The sequence below is a fragment of the Panulirus ornatus genome, chromosome 55, assembly GCF_036320965.1.
Source record: "Panulirus ornatus isolate Po-2019 chromosome 55, ASM3632096v1, whole genome shotgun sequence".
In the NCBI taxonomy this organism is placed as follows: Eukaryota; Metazoa; Arthropoda; class Malacostraca; order Decapoda; family Palinuridae; genus Panulirus; species Panulirus ornatus.
The window spans coordinates 10,317,007-10,341,773 of record NC_092278.1 but is presented as its reverse complement, the minus strand read 5'-3'; positions in this window follow the sequence as shown (position 1 = coordinate 10,341,773).

Here is a 24,767-nt window from a genome sequence, read left to right as displayed (position 1 = left end):
ATTGTAAAGATGACGATATTGGCATGGCGGGGTCTATTGTTATGTTCAATATGACACCAACCTGGCTACATTATCTTGGTCGCTATATCAACTTGATGGCTATATTGCTACAGTTAATTTTATCGTTGGTGATGTATTTTGTCTTTACCTACAATTTGGTTGTGATTATATGATCATGACAATATTTCAATGACGGCTTATTTGGCATCTTGAGTGTATCTGTCTGGATATCATATCATCATGTAAGTTAGTCTGTCATGCTTTTAAACGGTGATGGTGCTTATGTGAAAATGCTGATTACATTATCACCATTAATGTATGATTATTGTAACTATATAGCAATTGCAATATCTTTTTTTAACATTTTGGTATGATGACTTCATTTTGATAATAGATATATTGGTATGGCAGGCACATTTTCATGGTTCTGACATTGTTTTATGGGCTATACTGTCAAGGCGGCTGTAAAGTATTAATAAATTCTGTTTTGGACGCTATTGTCTCCTGGACAATATATTCTTTAGAGGTTATATGTTTCCTATGATCGGAAAGCGACTATTTTTTCACGGTATCTATATTGTTAGGTGGCTATATTGACGTTGTGAACATATTCTGAATGTATCTTTAATGTTGCGTTGACTCTATTGTTATATCCGTTATATGGCCATGGTGGCTTTGTTGTTATAGTGAATATATTGTAGTTGTGACTATACTATCATAATGGCTAAATTGTCATGGTAAATATGTTTATATGGATGCTATATTCTCCTGATACTTTTATGGTAATTGTAAAAAAAATTTCAAGGTTACTCTAATATCACAGTGATTGATTTATGTTGTAACATTATTGGTATGGTGGCTGTACAATCATGGTGGCAATATTGTCGTTTGATGTGTTTTCAATGTTACTATTTAGTGAATATGGCTTTAATGTCAGTGTAGCTATACTTTCATTGGGAACAAATTTTCATAGTGACGCAATTGTCATTATGAAATAAAGTAATTTTGGCTCTCTTCTAATTTGGGTTGCATTGCTATGTTATATATATCGTCACCTTGGCTATATTGAGAAAGTGATTTTTTTTATAGGTGGTATATAGTCATTTTTTAATCGAACATATTCTGTTATAAGCGATATATCATCATGATGCCCATATCATTATGGTGAAAATATTGGCATGGCGACTATATTGTCTTTATGACTGTAATCTTATGATAAGAATATAGGTACCCTGATATATAGGCAACATGAAAAGACAATCACCCCCTTGTAATGTAACCAAAAATAACAAATAGCCATCATGGCAATATATTCATTTAATAATATAGCCATCATGGCAATATAGTTACCGTATCAATATAATCTTGATGGAAATATAACTACCATGACCATATAGACACGATGACAATACAATCACCAAGACAATACAGGAACCATGACATTACATTATGACAATATAGCCACCAATTCAACAAATCAAATGACAATATAGATATTATGGCAACAGTCACCGTGACAATATACACACAAGTGGAATATAATCGACATAACAAAATAATTGTATTATGAAAATATAGCCACTCTGCCACTATGGCTTCAATTGGAATATAGCCAACATAATAATACATATACAATGACATTCCTGAAACCATAACAATATAGCATATCACGACAATGTAGTCCCCTAATGATTTAATCAAAATGAGAATCTCGTTTTATGATAATAAATCCTCAAGGGTAAACCCAACACCAATATAAAAGCTACCGTGAAAATGTAGTCACCATGACATTATAACCATCATGATGAAATAGACACCATGACCGTAAAGTTACTTTGGCAAGATATCCAACATGATATCATTGTCATAATAACAATATAGTCAAAATGCCAATATATAGTTACCGGAATGTTATAGTTATCCTGATAATGTATCACTTACGACAAAAAATGCATAATTAAAGAAATGAAAATATAGCAACCGTAAAAAAAGATCACGTTACTAATATAGCCAAGGTGATGATATATATATGATAGAAATGTAACCAAAATAAGAGATGCCAAAATGACAGTATGTTCATAATGACAATAATTCCACTATGAAAATATATTCTCCATGACACTATAGGTACACTGACAGTAAAGCTATCTTCATAAAAGCGTAAAATTAAAATACAGAAATCTACAATATAGCCACCATGACAATACAGCCATATTGAAAATAATATTACGATATAACTCAATCACCAGGAAAATAGAGTCACCTTGACAGTAATCTTAGAATGACTTTATAAATGTCATTAAAATATAGCCCACATGTCAAGATATTTGCTATGACAATTTAGCCATTATGAAAATATAGTCACGACGACAATCTAATCACTATGACAATAAAGCTACTATGATCATATAACTGATATGACAATATAATCAAAGCAAAAATATAGAAACATTCAACTTATATTCACAATGGCAATATAACCACCTGACAATATAGATACTGTTAATAGATAGTCGTTTTCGGATAATAGCAAAAATATAGACTCCAGGACAATATAGTCTCTGTGAAAAAAAAGTGACTCATACACGATTTACATCATGATATGCTCATAAAATTATAGCTGTCATGGAATTGTAGTCAACATGACAAAATTATCACAATGAAATAAAACGACATTACAATATAGTTACCATAATCATACACCAATCATGATTATATAATCAGCATGTTGACATAAACAAGATCATAGTGTAAAAACCATGAGAATCTAAGTGACGAGATGATATCCATTCACTTACACTTACAATACCATATAAGTTTTCATGAAAATATTATCATGATCATATAATCACAACAGTATTGTCACTAATTACAAAATATATGCCGAAAGACAAAATCAAGCATATCAATATAGCCATCAAGTTCATATAGCGACCAAGATAATATAGCCAGCATGGCATTATATTGAAAGTAAGAATACAATCACCATGCCAATGTCATCACCATGACAATGTAGCTACCATGAAAATATAGTAACCTTGACTATGTATCTACCATGATAAAATATACAATGGAAAAATATCCACAACAAGAGTTTAGCTGCTAAGACACTATATCGCTATGCCAATATCGCCAAAATGTTATTATTGCCATCATGATAATATACCGCCAGAAAAGAAATATATATGCCCACTACTCGACAATATAGCTATTCTGACAATATTGCCAACATGAAAAGACAGTCACCTCCTTGTTATATAACAAAAATGACAAATAGCCACCATGGCGATATAGTGATTTAACAGTAAAGCCACTATGGTAATATAGTTAGCATAACAATGTGATCTTAACGACAATGTAGCTAACATGACAATATAGTCACGTTGACAATACAACCAGCATGACAATACAGATATCATGACAGTACCGTCTCTAAGACAATATTGCCATCAATTTCACAAATTATATGACAATATAGATATTATGTTAACATAGTCAACATGACAATATCCTCAAAAATGCAATATAATCACCATGATAAAATTATCCTACCATGAAAATATAGCCACCTACCATTTTGGTTTCCATTGCAATGTAGAAACAGTAATAAAAGTTTTACCATGACAGTACTGAAACCATAACAGTATAGCATATCAAGGCAATGTAGTCAGCTGATAATTTAATCAAAATGACAATTTCTCTTCTATAATGGTATATCCTCAAGGGAAATATCAACAACATTAAAATAGCTTCTACGAAAATACAGTCATTATGACATTATAAAAATCATGATAAAAAAGTCACCCTGACAATATAGTTATCTTGGCAATATAGCCACTATGACATTATAGTCATAATGATAATATAGTCGCTATGACAATATTGTCACCATAAGAATATATTTATCATGATAATACTTCGTTTATGACAAAGTATGCAAGAGTTAAATAATTACAATATATCACCTATAAAAATATCACCTTGCCAATATAGCTAAGGTGACGATATGTACATTATAGCAATGTAACTAAAATGAAAAGATAGCCAAAATGACGGTATGGTCATAATGACAATACTGCCACTATGAAAATATGTTCCCCAGGACACTATAGCTTCACTGACAACAAAGCCATATTCACAAAAGAGAAACATTGAAAATACAGCAAACGAGAATATAGCCACCAGCATAGTTCAGCTACCATGATGATAATGTCACGATACAAATCATCACCATGTCATTAGTCACCTTGATAATAAACTTACCATGACTATATTAATATCATGAAAATATAGCCTCCATGTCAACATGTCTGCCATGATAATCTGGCCATTATGATAATGTAGTAATGACGGCAATTTATTCACCATAACAATATAGCCACAGTGATCATATAACTGATGTGACAATACAGTCAAAGAAGCAAAAAAGAAATATACAAATCATATTCACTATGGCAGTATAACTACATGACAATAGAGATACTGTGACAAATAGTCGCTTTTGAATCATAGCAAACATATAGCCGGCAGGACAACATAGTCTCTATGACAAAATAGCGACCAAGACAGGATATATCATTATAATATAGACACCTTGACAGTATATTTCATAAAACAACGTAACAATCATGAAACTCTACCTGCCAAAACATTATAGATGTCATGAAATTTTAGTCAACATGACAAAATTATCATAATGAAATATCATCGGGTTAAAATATAGTTACCATAATCATAGACCAATCATGATCATATAATCAGCAGGTTGACATAAACAATATCACATTATAAAAACCACGACAGTATAAGTGACATGATGATATGATATCCATACACTTACACTTACAATACCAAAGAAGCCGCCATGAATATATTGTTATCATGATCATATAATCACAACAATATTGTAGGTAGTGACAAATATATCCCCAACGACAAAATTAATCATAGCAATATAGCCATCAACTTGTTATAGCGACCAAGATAATGTAGCGAGCTTTGTATTCAGAATTACAATACAGCCACCGTGTCAATGTCGTCACCATGACAATATAGCTACCATGAAAATATAGTAAAATTGATAATGTAGCGGACATGGCAAAATATTCAAGATAGAAAATACCCAAAATATAGCCACAACAAGAGTTTAGCTGCTAAGACGATATATCACCATACCAATATCTCTAAAATGTTAGTATAGCCATCATGGCAATATATCAACAGAAAAAATACTCATCACAACGATATAGCTAACTTGACAATATACTACTCTGACAATATATGTAACATTAAAAGACAGCCACTTCCTTGAAATATAAAAGAAAAAAAATGACAAATAGCCGTCATGGCAATATGGTAACTAAACAATATAGCCGTCATGGCAATATGGTAACCAAACAATATAGCCATCATGGCAATATGATTACCATAGCAATGTATTCTTAATGGCAATATAGTCACCATGTACTTATAGTCACGATGACAATACAACTACCATACCAATACAGGAAACATCAAAATATAGTCTCTAAGACATTATTGGCACTAGTTCAACAAGTTAAATGACAATATAGATATTATGGCAACACAATCACGATGACAATGTACTCAGAAATGTTATATAATCGTCAAAATAAAATGATTCTACCATGAATATATAGTCATCCTGCCACTATGGCTTCCAGTACAATATAGCCTCAACAACAAAACATTCACCACGACAGTACTGAAACCATAACAATATAGCATATCATGACAATGTAGTCACTTGATCATTTAATGAAAAATAAAAATTCCTCTTCTATTATGTTATAACCTCAGGGAAAATTTTTTATACACCATTAAAAACCTGCCATGAAAATACAGTCACTATGACGTAAATATCATGATAAAATAGTGACCATGGCAATATAGCCACTCTGAGATTATAGTCATTTTGACAATACAGTCGGTATCAATATAGTGTCACCTTAATAATAAAGTTATCAAAATGATATATAGCTTGTGACAAAATATGCATGATAGAAAATGACAGTATAGCACCTATAAAAAAGATCACCTTGCCACTATGAATACATCATAGGAACATAAAGAAAAAGAGATGATAACCAGAATGACAGTATGTTCATAAGGACAATACTGCAACTATGAAAATATGTTCCCCACAATTCTCCAGCTTCACTGACAATAAAGCCATCTTCACAAAAAGAGTACTATTGAAAAAATAGCAAACGACTATACAGCTATCAAGACAGTACAGCCACCATGACAATAATCTCTCGATATAAATCAATTGCCAGGGTGTTAGCATCACCTTGATAATGAATATACAATGAGTACATAAACATCATGAAAATATTGCGTCCATATAAATATATTTCTCGTGAAAATAAAGCCTCCATATGAATATCTTTAAAGTGACAGTTTCGCCATTTTCAAAATATAGTCAAGACGCTAATATATTCACCATAACAATAAAGCCACCATGATCACATAAATGATATGACAATATAGTCAACTCAACAAAAAACGCATTTATAAATTATATCCACTCTGAGAATACAGCCACATGAAAATATAGATACTGTGACAAAATAATCTTTTTTGGATCATAGCAAACATATAGCGTCCAAGAGAATATAGTCTCTATGACAAAATAGCGAAGAAGACATTATTTATCATCACAATACAGTCAACTTGACAGTATAGCCAATAAAACAGTGGAACAACCATGAAAATGTACATAACATAACAATATAGCTTACATGAAAATATAGTTACTATGACAAATTCATTACAATGAAATACAAACGATATCACATTATGGTTTCGATAATCATACACCAATCATGATCATAGAAGATAAAACCTTCAAAACAAATCAAGGGTAGCGACAACGCAGGGAGGAATAGCTACAACCTAGCTCTGAAAGACGACAACAGCTCCGTACACGTCGGTAGCTGGTGCGCGACTGTCATCAGGTGACTACATTGTCATTATATGCTATATTGTCATGGTTTCAGTACTGTCGTAGTGAATGTATTATTATGTTAGCTATATTGCAGTGGCAGGGTGGCTAAATTTTCATGGTAGGATAATTTTGTTATCGCGGTTATTTTGCATTTTTGATAATACTGTCATGGTGACTGTGTTCCAGTAGTATCTATATTATCATTTAATTTGTTGAAGCGATTGCAATATTGTCGTAGAGACTCTAATGTCATGTTGCTTGTATTGTCATGATGGTTGCATGTCATCTTGACTATATAATCATGTTGGTTATATTCCAGTTATGATTACATGGTTATGGTAACTATATTCCCATGGTGACTATATTGATAGGTGACTACACTACATTGCCATGATAGCTATTTTTCATTTTTGTTATACTGTAAGGAGGTGACTGTCTTTTCATATTAAATATATTATCAGGGTAGCTATATTGTTAAGTTAGCTATATCACTGTAGTGCTTATTTTCTTTTTCTGGTGGTATATTGCCATGATGCCTAGACTAACATTTTGGCGATATTGGCATGGTGATACAGTGTCTTAGCAAATAAACTATTATTGTGGATATGTTCCATGGGATTTTATTATCATAGTAACTACATTGTCAATGTTACTATATTTTCATGGTAGCCCCATTGTCATGGTGACGATATTGCCATTGTGGCTGTATTGTTATTTTCAATATAATGCCATCCTAACTACATTATCTTGGTCGCTATATTTACTTGATGGCTATATTGCTATGGTTATTTTTGTCGTTAGGGATATATTTTGTCATTAACTACAAATTTGTTTTAATCATATGATCATGATAACAATATTTTCATGGCGGCTTATTTGGTAATGTGAGTGCAAGTGTATGGATATCATATTATCATGTCACAATATTGTCATGGTTTTTATACTGTGATGGTGTTTATGTCAGCCTCCTGATGATATTATCATGATTGATACATGATTATGGTAACTAAATTGTAATGGCGATTATATTTCATTGTGACAATTTTGTCATGTTGCTTGCATTTTCATGGTAGCTATATTGTTATGGCAGGTACATTTTCATTGTTTTTTCATTGTTTTATCGGCTATACTATCAAGGTGACTATATCTTAATTAAAAATCTTCTCTTGGTCGCTATTCTGTCATGGACACTATATTGTCCTGGAGCCTATTTGTTTGCTATGATCCGAAAGACACTATTTTGTCACAGCATCATTATTATCCGATGCTTATATTGCCATAATGAATATAATTTGAAGGCTTCCTTATTGTTGTGTTGACTGTATTGTCATATCACTTATATGATCATGGCTATAATGTTATAGTGAATATATTGCCGTCTTGACTATATTATCATAGTGGCTAAATTATCATGGTAAGTATGTTGACATGGAAGCCTTATTTTCATAATGTTTATATAGTCAGTGAATTATATCGTGACATTATTGTCATAGTGGCTGTACTTTCATGGCGGCTATATAGTCGTCTGCTGTATTTTCCCTGTTACTCTTTTGTGAAGATTGCTTTATTTTCATTGTAGCTATAGTGTCATGGGGGATATATTTTCATAGCAGCAGTATTGTCATTATGAACATACCGTCATTTTGGCTATCTACTCATTTTGGTTATATTGCGAAGATTTCCATATCGTCACCTTGGCTATATTGTTAAGGTGATCTCTTTTATAGTTGCTATTTTGTCATTTTTTTAAGTCATGCATATTTTTTCATAAGCGATACATTATCGTGAAAACTTTGCTATTAAGGTGTCGGTATAATGTCATTGTGACAATGTTGACAATATGACTATAATCTCTCAGTGGCTATATTCCTAAGATAACTATACTCTCATGGTGACTATTTCATGATGATGGTTGTAATGATAGTTTGAATGCATTTTCATTGTAGCATATTTAATGGTGTTGATTTTGCCTTGAAGATATATTATAAAAACGAAAATTTCCTTTTTTTTTAGATTATCACGTGAATATATTGCCATGATATGATATATTGTTACAGTTTCAGTACTGTCATGTTGAATGTATATTATGTTGGTTACATTACAATTAAAGTCATAGTGGCAGGGTAACTATATTTTCATGGTTGGATCATTTTGTTATGACGATTTTATTGTATTTGTGAGTATATTCTCATGGTTACTGTGTTGCCGTAATTTCTATATTGTCCTGGACAATACATATCCTGAAATCTATATTGTCATATCAGTTATATGATCATGGTAGCTTTATTGTCATAGTTAATATCTCGTCCTCGTGAATATATTATCATAATGCCTAAATTGTCATAGGAAATATGTTGACATGACGGCTATATTTTCATGATATTCATAAAGACATTGAAAGATTACTATCAAGGTGACTCTAATAGCCTGGCGATTGATGTATATCGTGACATTATTGTCACGATATCTGCATTGTCATCGTGGCTATATTGTCGTGTCCTGTATTTTCAATGTTACTCTTTTGTGAAGATTGCTTTATTGTCATTGTAGCTATAGTGTCATGGGGAATATATTTTCGTAGTAGAAGTATTGTCATTATGAACATATCGTCATTCTGGCTATGTGCTTATTTTGGTTACTTGCGAAGATTTACATATCGTCACCATGGCTATAGTGGCAAGGTGATCTCTTTATAGTTGCCATATTGTTATTCTTTTTAATCATATACATTTTTTCATGAGTGACACATTATATTGATAACTATATCATTAAAGCAGACAGTATATTGTCATGGTGACTATATTGTTGTTATGACTACAATCTCTTAGTGGCTATATTGCTAAGATAACTACATGTAACTAGATTTTCATTGTAGCTTATTTAATGTTGCTGATTTACCCTTGGAGATCTATCATTATAAAAACGGATATTTCATTTTGTTTAAATTATGAGGTGAATACATTGTCATGATATGCTTTGTTATAGTTTCAGTACTGTCATGATGAATGTATATTATGTTGGCTACATTACAATGGAAGCCATAGTGGCAGGGTGGCTATATTTTCATGGTTTGATCATTTTCTTAGTAGTATTTTATTATATTTTTTAATATATTGTCATGGTGACTGTGTTGCCATAATTTCTATATAGTCATTTGATTTATTAAATTGATGGCAATATTGTCATAGAGACTGTATTGTCATGTATGGTCATCATGGTTGTCTTGTCATCGTGACTCTATGGTCATGATGGCTATACTATCATTAAGATTACATTCTTATGGTAACTATATTGCCATCATGGCTTTTTGTCAGAGTAGCTATATTGTTAAGTTAGCTATCTTATTGTGGTGGGTATTTTTTTTCCTTTGGTATATTGCCATGATGGCTATACTAGAATTCTGGCAAGATTAGTATGGTGATATAATGTTCGCAGCCCAATTGTTGTTTTGGACATTTTTTCATGGGAATACATTATCATGGTACCTACATTGTCAAGGTTACTAAATTTCATGCAAGCTACATTGTAAAGATGACGATATTGGCATGGCGGGTCTACTGTTATGTTCAATATAACCCCATCCTGGCTACATTATCTTGGTCGCTATATCAACTTTATGGATATATTGTCACGGTCAGTTTCATCGTTTGGGATGTATTTTTTATTTACCTACAATTTGGTTGTGATTATATGATCATGATAATATTTCTATGACGGATTATTTGGCATCTTCACTGTATCTGTCTGGATATAATATCATCATGTAACTTAGTCTGTCATGCTTTTAAACGGTGATGGTGCTTATGTGAAAATGCTGATTACATTATCATCATTAATGTATGATTATTGTAACTATATAGCAATGGCAATATCTTTTTTGATCATTTTGGTATGTTGACTTCATTTTGATAGTAGTTATATTGGTATGGCAGGTACATTTTCATGGTTCTGACATTGTTTTATGGGCTATACTGTCAAGGCGGCTGTATAGTATTGATAAATTCTGTTTTGGACGCTATTGTCTTCTGGATACTATATACTTTAGATGCTATATGTTTCCTATGATCCGAAAGCGACTATTTTGTCACGGTATCTATATTGTCAGGTGGTTATATTGACGTTGTGAACATATTCTGAATGTTTCTTTAATGTTACGTTGACTATATTGTTATATCAGTTATATGGCCATGGTGGCTTTGTTGTTATAGTGAATAAATTGTAGTTGTGACTATACTATCATAATGGCTAAATTGTCATGGGAAAAATGTTGATATGGATTCTATATTCTCATGATACTTTTATGGTAATTGTAAAGAATTTTTCAAGTTTACTCTAACATCAGAGTGATTGATTCATGTTGTAACATTATTGTTATGGTGGCTGTACAATCATGGTGGCTATATTGTCGTTTGATGCGTTTTCAATGTTACTATTTAGTGAATATGGCCTTAATGTCAGTGTAGCTATACTTTCATTGGGAACAAATTTTCATAGTGACTCAGTTGTCATTATGAAATATAGTCATTTTGGGTATCTTCTAATTTGGGTTAAATTGCTATGTTATATATATCGTCACCTTAGCTATATTGGGAAGGTGATTTTTTTATAGGTGGTATATTGTCATTTTTTAATCGTGCATATTCTGTTATAAGAGATATATTAACATGATAACCATATCATGAAGGTGAAAATATTGGCATTGCGCCTATATTGTCTTTATGACTGTAATCTTATGATAAGAATATAGGTACCCTGATATATCGGCAACATGAAAAGACAAGCACCCCCTTGTAATATAACAAAAAATAACAAATAGCCATCATGGCAATATATTCATTTAACAATATAGCCACCATGGCAATATAGTTATCGTATCAATATAATCTTAATGGAAATATAAGTACCATGACCATATACACACGATAACAATACAACCTCCAAGACAATACAAGAATCATGACTTTACATTATGACCATATAACCACTAATTTAACAAATCAAATGACAGTATAGATATTATGCCACCAGTCACCATGACAATATACACACAAGTGGAATATAATCGACATAACAAAATGATTATACTATGAAAATATAGCCACTCTGCCACAATGGCTTCCATTGGAATATAGCCAACATAATAATACATATACAATGACATTCCTGAAACCATAACAATATAGCATATAACGACAATGTAGTCCCCTAATGATTTAATCAAAATTTGAATCTCGTTTATATCATATATCCTCACGGGCAAACCCAACACCAATATAAAAGCTACCGTGAAAATGTAGTCACCGTGACATTATAACCATCTTGATGAAATAGACAACATGACAATAAAGTTACTTTGGCAAGACTTCCAACATGATATCATTGTCATAATGACAATATAGTCAAAATGCCGATATATAGTTCCCGGAATGTTATAGTTATGATGATAATGTATGACTTACGACAAAAAATGCATGATTAAAGAAATGAAAATATATCAACAGTAAAAAAAGATCACGTTGCTAATATAGCCAAGGTGATAATATATATATATATATATATATATATATATATATATATATATATATATATATATATATATATATATGACAGAAATGTAACCAAAATAAGGAGATGGCCAAAATGACAGTATGTTCATAATGACAATGATTCCACTATGAAAATATATTCTCCATGACACTTTAAGTACACTGACAGTCAAGCTATCTTCACAAAAGCGTAAAATCAAAATATAGCAAACTACAATATAGCCACCATGACAATACAGCCATCTTGACAATAATATCACGATATAACTCAATAACCAGGACAATAGAGCCACCTTGACAGTAATCTTACAATGACTTTATAAATATCACGAAAATATAGCCCCCATGTCAAGATATTTTCTATGACAATTTAGCCATTATGAAAATATAGTCACGACGACAATCTATTCACTATGACAATAAAGCTACCATGATCATATAACTGATATGACAATATAATGAAAGCAAAAATATAGAAACATTCAACTTATATTCACAATGGCAATATAACAACCTGACAATATAGATACTATTAATAGATAGTCGTTTTCTGACAATAGCAAAAATATACTCTCCAGGACAATATAGTCTCTGTGAAAAGACAAAATTAACCATAACAATATAGCCATCAAGTTGATATAGCGACGAAGGTAATGTAGCCAGGACGGCATCATATTGAAAGTAAGAATACAACCACCATGCCAATGTCTTCACCATGACAATGTAGCTACCATGAAAATATAGTAACCTTGACTATGTAGCTACCATGATAAAATATACAATTGAAAAATATTCACAACAAGAGGTTAGCTGCTAAAACACTATATCGCTATGCCAATAACGCCAAAATGTTATTATTGCCATCATGATAATATACCGCCAGAAAAGAAATAAATATACCCAATACTCGACAATATTGCTATTATGATGATATTGCCAACATGAAAAGACAGTCACCTCCTTGTTATATATCAAAAATGACAAATACTCATCATGGCGATATAGTGATTTTACAATGCAGCCACTATAGTAATATAGTTACCATAACAATGTGATCTTAACGACAATGTAGCCAACATGACTATATAGTCACGTTGACAATACAACCACCGTGACAATACAAATAACATGACAGTACCGTCTCTAAGACAATATTGCCATCAATTTGAAAAATTATATGACAATATAGATATTATGGCAACATAGTCACCATAACAATATACTCAGAAATGCAATATAATCGCCATGATAAAATGATCCTACCATGAAAATATAGCCACCTATCATTTTGGTTTCCATTGCAATGTAGAAACAGCAATAAAAGATTTACCATGACAGTACTGAAACCATAACAGTATAGCATATCATGGCAATGTAGTCAGCTGATAATTTAATCAAAATGACATTTACTCTTCTATAATGGTATATCCTCAAATGCAATATGAACACCATTATAAAAACTTCTACGCAAATACAGTCATTATGACATTATAAAAATCATGATAAAAAAGTCACCATGACAATATAGTTGTCTTGGCAATATAGCCACTATGACATTATAGTCATAATGATAATATAGTCGCTATGACAATATTGTCACTATAAAAATATAATTATCATGATAATATTTCGCTTACGACAAAGTATGCAAGAGTTAAATAATGACAATATATCACCTATAAAAAGATCACCTTGCCAATATAGCTAAGGTGACGATATATACATTATAGCAATGTAACTAAAATGAAAAGATAGCCAAAATGACGGTATGGTCATAATGACAATACTGCCACTATGAAAATATGTTCCCCATGACACTATAGCTACACTGACAACAAAGCCATATTCACAAAAGAGCATCATTGAAAATACAGCAAACGAGAATATAGCCACCATCATAGTTCAGCCACCATGATAATAATGTCACGATACAAATCATCACCATGTCATTAGTCACCTTGATAATACACTTACAATGACTATATAGATATCATGAAAATATAGCCTCCATGTCAACATGTCTGCCATGATAATCTGGCCATTATGATAATATAGTCATAACGGCAATTTATTCACTATAGCAATATAGCCACAGTGATCATATAACTGATCTTACAATACAATAAGAGAAGCAAAAAAGAAATATGCAAATCATATTCACTATGGCAGTATAACTACATGACAATAGAAATACTGTGACCAAGAGTCGCTTTTGAATCATAGCAAACATATAGCCGGCAGGACAACATAGTCTCTATGACAAGATAGCGACCAAGACAGGATATATCATTATAATATAGACACCTTGACAGTATAGACCATAAAACAATGTAACAATCATGAAACTCTACCTGCCAAAACATTATAGATGTCATGAAGTTTTAGACAACATGACAAAATTATCATAATGAAATATCATCGGTATTACAATATGGTTACTACAATCATTGACAACTCATGATCATATAATCAACAGCTTAACATAAACAATATCTCAGTATAAAAACCATGACAGTATAAGTGACATGATGATATGATATCCATACACTTACACTTACAATACCAAAGAAGCCGACATGAATATATTGTTATCATGATCATATAATCACAACAATATTGTAGGTAGTGACAAATATATCCCCAACGACAAAATTAATCATAGCAATATTGCCATCAACTTGTTATAGCGACCAAGATAATGTAGCGAGCATTGTATTGAGAATTACAATACAGCCACCGTGCCAATGTCGTCACCATGACAATATAGCTACCATGAAAATATAGTAACGTTGATAATATAGCTGCCATGGGAAAATATTCAAGATAGAAAATACCCAAAATATAGCCACAACAAGAGTTAGCTGCTAAGACGATGTATCACCATGCCAATATCTCTAAAATGTTAGTATAGCCATCATGGCAATATATCAACAGAAAAAATACTCATCACAACGATATAGTTAACTTGACAATATACTACTCTGACAATATAGGTAACATTAAAAGACAGCCACCTCCTTCAAATATAAAAGAAAAAAAAATGAAAAATACCCATCATGGCAATATGGTAACTAAACAATATAGCCATCATGGCAATATGGTAACCAAACAATATAGCCATCATGGCAATATGATTACCATAGCAATGTATTCTTAAAGGCAATATAGTCACGATATCCTTATAGTCACGATGACAATATAACTACCATGACAATACAGAAAACATCAAAATACAGTCTCTAAGACAATATTGCCACTAATTCAACAAGTTAAATGACAATATAGATATTATGGGAACACAATCACGATGACAATTTACTCAGAAATGTTATATATTCGTCATAATAAATGATCCTACCATGAAAATATAGCCACCCTGCCACTATGGCTTCCATTACAATATAGGCACAATAACAAAACATTCACCACGACAGTACTGAAACCATAACAATATAGCATATCATGACAATGTAGTCACTTGATCATATAATGAAAAATAAAAATTTCGCTTTTATTATGGTATAACCTCAGGGATATAATTTTATACACCATTAAAAAGCAGCCATGAAAATACAATCACTATGACATAAATATCATGATAAAATAGTGACCATGGCAATATTGCCACTCTGAGATTATAGTCATTATGACAATATTGTCGCTATAAAAATACTGTTACCTTAATAATAAAGTTATGAAAATGATTTATCGCTTGTGACAAAATATGCATGATTAAAAAATGACAGTATAGCACCTACAAAAAAGATCACCTTGCCACTATAGTCAAGGTGACGATATATACATCATAGCAACGTAAAGAAAAAGAGATGATACCCAGAACGACGGAATGTTGATAATGACAATACTGCAACTATGAAATTATCTTCCGAACGATTCTCCAGCTTTACTGACAAAAAAACCATCTTCACAAAAAGAGTACTATTGAAAAAGTAGCAAACGACTATATGGCCATCATGACAGTACAGCCACCATGACAATAATCTCTCGATATAAATCAATCGCCAGGACATTAGCGTCACCTTGATGATGAATATACAATGAGTACATGAACATCATGAAAATATAGCGTTCATATAAATATATTTGTCGTGAAAATATAGCCTCCATATGAATACCTTTAAAGTGACAGTTTCGCCATTCTGATAATATAGTCAAGACGCTGATATATTCACCATAACAATAAAGCCACTATGATCACATAAATGATATGACAATATTGTCAACGCAACAATAAACGCATCTATAAATTATATCCACTCTGAGAATACAGCCACATGAAAATATAGATACTGTGACAAAATAGTCATTTTTGGATCATAGCAAACATATAGCGTCTAAGAGAATATAGTCTCTATGACAAAATAGCAAAGAAGACAGGTTTTATCATCACAATACAGTCACCTTGACAGTATAGCCAATAAAACAGTGGAACAACCATGAAAATGTACCTACCATAACAATATAGCGTACATGAAAATATAGTTACTATGACAAATTCATTACAATGAAATACAAACGATGTCACATTATGGTTTCGATAATCATACATCAATCATGATCATATAATATAAAACCTTCAAAACAAAGGAGGGTAGCGACAACGCAGGGAGGAATAGCTACAACCTAGCTCTGAAAGACGACGACAGCTCCGTACACGTCGGTAGCTTGTGCGCGACTGTCATCAGGTGACTACATTGTCATGATATGCTATATTGTCATGGTTTCAGTACTGTCGTAGTGAATGCATTATTATGTTAGCTATATTGCAGTGGCAGGGTGGCTATATTTTCATGGTAAGATAATTTTGTTATCGCGGTTATATTGCATTTGTGATAATACTGTAATGGTGACTATGATCCAGTTATATCTATAATATCATTTAATTTGTTGAAGCGATTGCAATATTGTCGTAGAGACTCTAATGTCATGTTACCTGTATTGTCATGATGGTTGCATGTCATCTTCACTATATAGTCATGTTGGTTATATTCCAGTTATGATTACATGGTTATGGTAACTATATTGCCATGGTGACTATATTGATAGGTGACTACATTGCCATGATAGCTATTTTTCATTTTTGTTATACTGTAAGGAGGTGACTGTCTTTTCACATTGAAAATATTATCAAGGTAGCTATATTGTTAAGTTAGCTATATCATTCTGGTGGTTATTATCTTTTTCTAGATGTATATTGCCATGAGGCATAGACTAACATTTTGGCGATATTGGCATGGTGATATAGTGTCTTAGCAAATAAACAGTTATTGTGGATATGTTCCATGGGATTTTATCATCATAGTAGCTACAATGTCAATGTTACTATATTTTTATGGTAGCTCCATTGTCATGGTGACGATATTGCAATCGTGGCTGTATTGTTATTTTCTATATAATGCCATCCTAACTACATTATCTTGGTCGCTATATTTACTTGCTCTCTATAATGCTATGGTTAATTGCTCGTTGGGGATATATTTTGTCATTAACTACAATTTTGTTTTAATCATATGATCATGATAACAATATTTTCATGGCGGCTTATTTGGTAATGTGAGTGCAAGTGTATGGATATCATATTATCATGTCACTATATTGTCATAGTTTTTATACTGTGATGGTGTTTATGTCTGCCTCCTGATGATATTATCATGACTGATATATGATTATGGTAACTAAATTGTAATGGCGATTATATTTCATTGTGACAATTTTGTCATGTTGCCTTCATTTTCTTGGTAGCTGTATTGTTATGGCAGGTACATTTTCATTGTTGTTTCATTGTTTTATCGGTTATACTGTCAAGGTGACTATATCTTAATTAAAAATCTTGTCTTGGTCGCTATTTTGTCATGGATTCTATATTGTCCAGGAGCCTATATGTTTGCTCTGATCCGAAAGAGAGTATTTTGTCACAGCATCAATATTGTCAGGTGCTTATATTGCCATAATGAATATAATTTGAAGGCTTCCTTATTGTTGCGTTGACTGTATTGTCATATCACTTATATAATCATGGCTATATTTTTATCGTGAATATATTGACGTCTTGACTATATCATAATATTGGCTAAATTGTCATGGTAGGTATGTTGACATGGAAGCCTTATTTTCATGATGTTTACATACTCAGTGAATCATATCGTGACATTATTGTCATAGTGGCTGTATTTTCATGGTGGCTATATAGTCGTTTGCTGTATTTTCACTCTTACTCTTTTTTGAAGATTGCTTTATTGTCATTGTAGCTATAGTGTCATGGGGGATATATTTTCATAGCAGCAGTATTGTCATTATGAAAATACCGTCATTTTGGCTATCTACTCATTTTGGTTATATTGCGAAGATTTACATATCGTCACCTTGGCTATATTGTCAAGGTGATCTCTTTTATAGTTGCTATGTTGTCATATTTTTTAGTCATGCATATTTTTTCATAAGCGATACATTATCGTGATAACTTTACTATTAAGGTGACACTATATTGTCATTGTGATAATGTTGACAATATGACTATAATCTCTTAGTGGCTATATTGCTAAGATAACTATACTGTCATGGTGACTATTTCATGATGATGGTTATAATAACAGTTTGACTGCATTTTCATTATTATAAAATGTTATTTTCATTTTCATTATTATAAAAACGAGAAATTCCTTTTTTTTTAAATTATCATGTGAATATATTGCAATGATATGCGATATTATTATAGTTTCAGTACTGTCATGTTGAATATACATTATGTTGGTTACATTACAATTAAAGTCATAGTATCAGGGTAAGTATATTTTCATGGTTGGATCACTTTGTTATGACGATTTTATTGTATTTGTGAGTATATTCTCATGGTTACTGTGTTGCCGTAATTTCTATATTGTCCTGGACACTACATACCCTGAAATCTATATTGTCATATCAGTTATATGATCATGGTAGCTTATTGTCATAGTGAATATCTTGTCGTCGTGACTATATTATCATAATGGCTAAATTGTCATAGTAAATATGTTGACATGAGGACTATATTTTCATGATAATCATAAAGTCATTGCAAGATTAATATCAAGGTGACTCTAATAGCCTGGCAATTGATGTAAATCGCAACATTATTGTCACGATAACTGCATTGTCATGGTGGCTATATTGTCTTTTCCTGTATTTTCAATGTTACTCTTTTGTGAAGATTGCTTTATTGTCATTGTAGCTATAGTGTCATTGGGAATATATTTTTTTAATAGCAGTATTGTCATTATGAACATATCGTCATTTTGGCTATCTTCCCATTTTGGTTATATTGCGAAGATTTACATATCGTCATCTTGGCTATATTGGCAAGGTGATCTCTTTATAGTTGCTATATTGTCATTTTTTTCAATCATGTCTATTTTTTCATCTTGATAACTATATCATTAAAGTGAAAGTATATTGTCATGGTGACTATATTGTCATTATGACTACAATCTCTTAGTGGCTATATTGCTAAGATAACTACATGTGACTACATTTTCATTGTAGCTTATTTAATGGTGCTGACTTACCCTTGGAGATATATCATTACAAAAACGGATATTTCATTTTGCTTAAATTATGAGGTGAATACATTGTCATGATATTTTAAATTGTTGTAGTTTCAGTGCTGTCATGGTGAATGTCTATTATGTTGGCTACATTACAATGGAAGCCATAGTGGCAGGGTGGCTATATTTTCATGGTTTGATCATTTTGTTATTAGTATTTTATTTTATTTTTTAATATATTTTCATGGTGACTGTGTTGTCATAATTTCTATATTGTCATTTGATTTTTTAAGTTGATGGCAATATTGTCATAGAGACTGTATTGTCATGTTACCTATATGGTCATCATGGTTGTCTTGTCATCGTGACACTGTGGTTATGATGTCTATACTGTCATTAAGATTACATTCTTGTGGTAACTATATTCCCATCATTGTTTTTTGTCAGCGTAGCTATATTATTAAGTTAGCTATCTTATTGTGGTGGGTATTTTTTTTCCTTTTGGTATATTGCCATGATGGCTATACTAGAATTTTGGCAAGATCAGTATGGTGATATAGTGTTCGCAGCACAAATGTTGTTTTGGACATTTTTTCATGGGAATACATTATCATGGTACCTACATTGTAAAGGTTACCGTATTTCATGCAAGCTAGATTATAAAGAAGACGATATTGGCATGGCGGGTGTATTGTTATGTTCAATATAACGCCATCCTGGCTACATTATCTTGGTCGCTATATCAATTTGATGGCTATATTGCTACGGTCAATTTCATCGTTGGGGATGTATTTGGTCTTTATCTACAATTTGGTTTTGATCATATGATGATGATAATATTTCTATGAGGGCTTATTTGGCATCTTGAGTGTAACTGTCTGGATATCATATCATCATGTAACTTAGTCTGTCATACTTTTAAACGGTGATGGTGTTTATGTGAAAATGCTGATTACATTATCATCATTAATGTATGATTATTGTAACTATATAGCAATGACAATATCTTTTCTGATCATTGTGGTATGTTAACTCTATTTTGATTGAAGCTATTTTGGTATGGCAGGTACATTTTCATGGTTCTGACATTGTTTTATGGGCTATACTGTCAAGGCGGCTGTATAGTATTGATAAATTCTGTTTTGGACGCTATTGTCTTTTGGACACTATATACTTTAGATGCTATATGTTTCCTATGATCCGAAAGCGACTATTTTGTCACGGTATATATATTGTCAGGTGGCTATATTGACGTTGTTAACATATTCTGAATGTTTCTTTAATGTTGCGTTGACTATATTGTTATATCAGTTATATGGCCATGTTGGCTTTGTTGTTATAGTGAATATATTGTAGTTGTGACTATACTATCATATTGGCTAAATTGTCATGGGAAATAAGTTGATATGGATGCTATATTCTCATGATACTTTTACGGTAATTGTAAACATTTTTTTAAGTGTACTCTACTATCACAGTGATTGATTTATGTTGTAACATTATTGTTATAGTGGCTGTACAATCATGGTGGCTATATTGTCGTTTAATGCGTTTTCAATGTTACAATTAGTGAATATGGCTTTAATGTCAGTGTAGCTATAATTTCATTGGGAACAAATTTTCATAGTGACGCAATTGTCATTATAAAATAAAGTCATTTGGGCTACCTTCTAATTTGGGTTACATTGCTCCGTTATATATATCGTCATCTTGGCTATATTGGGAAGGTAATTTTTTTTATAGGTTGTATATTGTCATTTTTTAATCGTGCGTATCCTGTTATAAGCGAATTATTACCATGATACCCATATCATTAAGGTGAAAATATTGGCATGGTGACTATATTATCTTTATTACTGTAATCTTATGATAACAATATAGGTACCCTGATATATAGGTAACATGAGAAGACAATCACCCCATTGTAATGTAACAAAAAATAACAAATAGCCATCATGGCAATATATTCATTATAGTTACCATATCAATATAATCTTAATGGAAATATGACTACCATGACCATATAGACACGATGACAATACAACCAGCAAGACAATACAGGAACCATGACATTACATAATGACAATATAGCCACCAATTCAACAAATCAAATGACAGTGTAGATAATATGGCAACGGTCACCATGACAATATCCACACAAGTGGAATATAATCCACATAACAAAATAATTATATTATGAAAATATAGCCACTCTGCCACTATGGCTTCCATTGGAATATATCCAGCATAATAATACATATACAATGACATTCCTGAAACCATAACAATAAAGCATATCACGACAATATAGTCCCCTAATGATTTAATCAAAATGAGAATCTCGTTTTATAATGATACATCCTCAAGGGCAAACCCTACACCAATATAAAAGCTACCGTGAAAATGTAGTCACCATGACTTTATAACCATCATGATGAAATAGACACCATGACAATAAAGTTACTTTGGCAAGATATCCAACATGATATCATTGTCATAATTACAATATAGTCAAAATGTCAATATATAGTTACCGGAATGTTATAGTTATCATGATAATGTATCACTTAAGAAAAAAAAAGGCATGGTTAAATAAATGAAAATATCGCAACCGTAAAAAAAGATCGCGTTGCTAATATAACGAAGGTGATGATAGATATATATGATAGAAATGTAACCAAAATAAGGAGATGACCAAAATGACTGTATGTTCATAATGACAATAATTCCACTATAAAAATATATTCTCCATGACACTATAGGTACACTAAGAGTAAAGCTATCTTCACAAAAGCGTAAAATTAGAATACAGCAAACTAAAATATAGCCACCATGACAATACAGCCATCTTGACAATAATATCACGATATAACTCAATCATGAGGATAATAGAGTCACCTTGACAATAATCTTACAATAACTTATAAATATCATGAAAATATAGCCCTCATGTCAAGATATTTTCCATGGCAATTCAGCCATTATGAAAATATAGTCACGACGACAATCTATTCACTATGACAATAAAGCTATCATGATCATATAATCAAAGCAAAAATATAAAAACAATCAACTTATATTCAAAATGGCAATATAACCACCTGACAATATAGACTCTGTTAATAGATAGTCGTTTTCGGATCATAGCAAAACTATAGACTCCAGGACCATATAGTCTCAGTGTAAAAACAGTGACTGAAACAGGATTTATCATCATGATATGCTCATAACATTATAGCTGTCATGGAATTGTAGTCAACATGAAAAACATTATCACAATGAAATAAAACGCCATTACATTATAGTTACCATAATCATACACCAATCATGATTATATAATCAGCAGGTTGACATAAACAAGATCATAGTGTAAAAACCATGACAATGTTAGTGACATGATGGATGATATCCATTCACGTACACTTACAATACCATATAAGTTTTCATGAAAATATCATGATCATATAATCACAACAGTATTGTCACTAATTATAAAATATATCCCGAAAGACAAGATTAACCATAACAACATAGCCATCAAGTTGTTATAGCGTCCAAGATAATGTAGCTAGGACGGCATCATATTGAAAGTAAGAATACAACCACCACGCCAATGTCTTCACCATGACAGTGTAGCTACTATGAAAATATAGTAACCTTGACTATGTAGCTACCATGATAAAATATACAATTGAAAGATATCCACAACAAGAGTTTAGCTGCTAAAACACTATATCGCCATGCCAATATCGCCAAAATGTTATTATTGCCATCATGATAATATAACGCCAGAATAGAAATATATATACCCACTACTCGACAATATAGCTAGTCTGACAATATTGCCAACATGAAACGACAGTCACCTTATTGTTATATGAAAAAAATGACAAATAGCCATCATGGTGATATAGTGATTTAACAATACAGCCACTATGGTAATATAGTTACCATAACATTGTGATCTTAACGACAATGTAGCCAACATGACTATATAGTCACGTTGACAATACAACCAAAGTGTCTATACAGATAACATGACAGTACCGTCTCTAAGACAATATTGCCATCAATTTGACAAATTATATGGCAATATAGATATTATGGCAACATAGTCACCATGACAATATACTCAGAAATGCAATATAATCGCCATGATAAAATGATCCTACCATGAAAATATAGTCACCTACCATTTTGGTTTCCATTGCAATGTAGAAACAGTAATAAAAGATTTACCATGACACTACTGAAACCATAACAGTATAGCATATCATGGCAATGTAGTCACCAAATATTTTAATCAAAATGACAATTTCTCTTCTATAATGGTATACATTCTAGGGCAATATCAACACCATTAAAAAAGATTCGACGAAAATACAGTCATTATGACATTATAAAAATCATGATAAAAAAGTCACCATGACAATATAGTTATCTGGGCAATATAGCCACTGTGACATTATAGTCATGATGATAATATAGTCGCTATGACAATATTGTCACCATAAAAATATAATTATCATGAAAATATTTCGCTTATGACACAGTATGCAAGAGTTAGATAGTGACATGTATCACCGATAAAAAGATCACCTTGCCAATATAGATAAGGTGACGATATATACATTATAGCAATGTAACTAAAATGAAAAGATAGCCAAAATGACGGTATGGTCATAATGACAACACTGCCACTATGAAAAT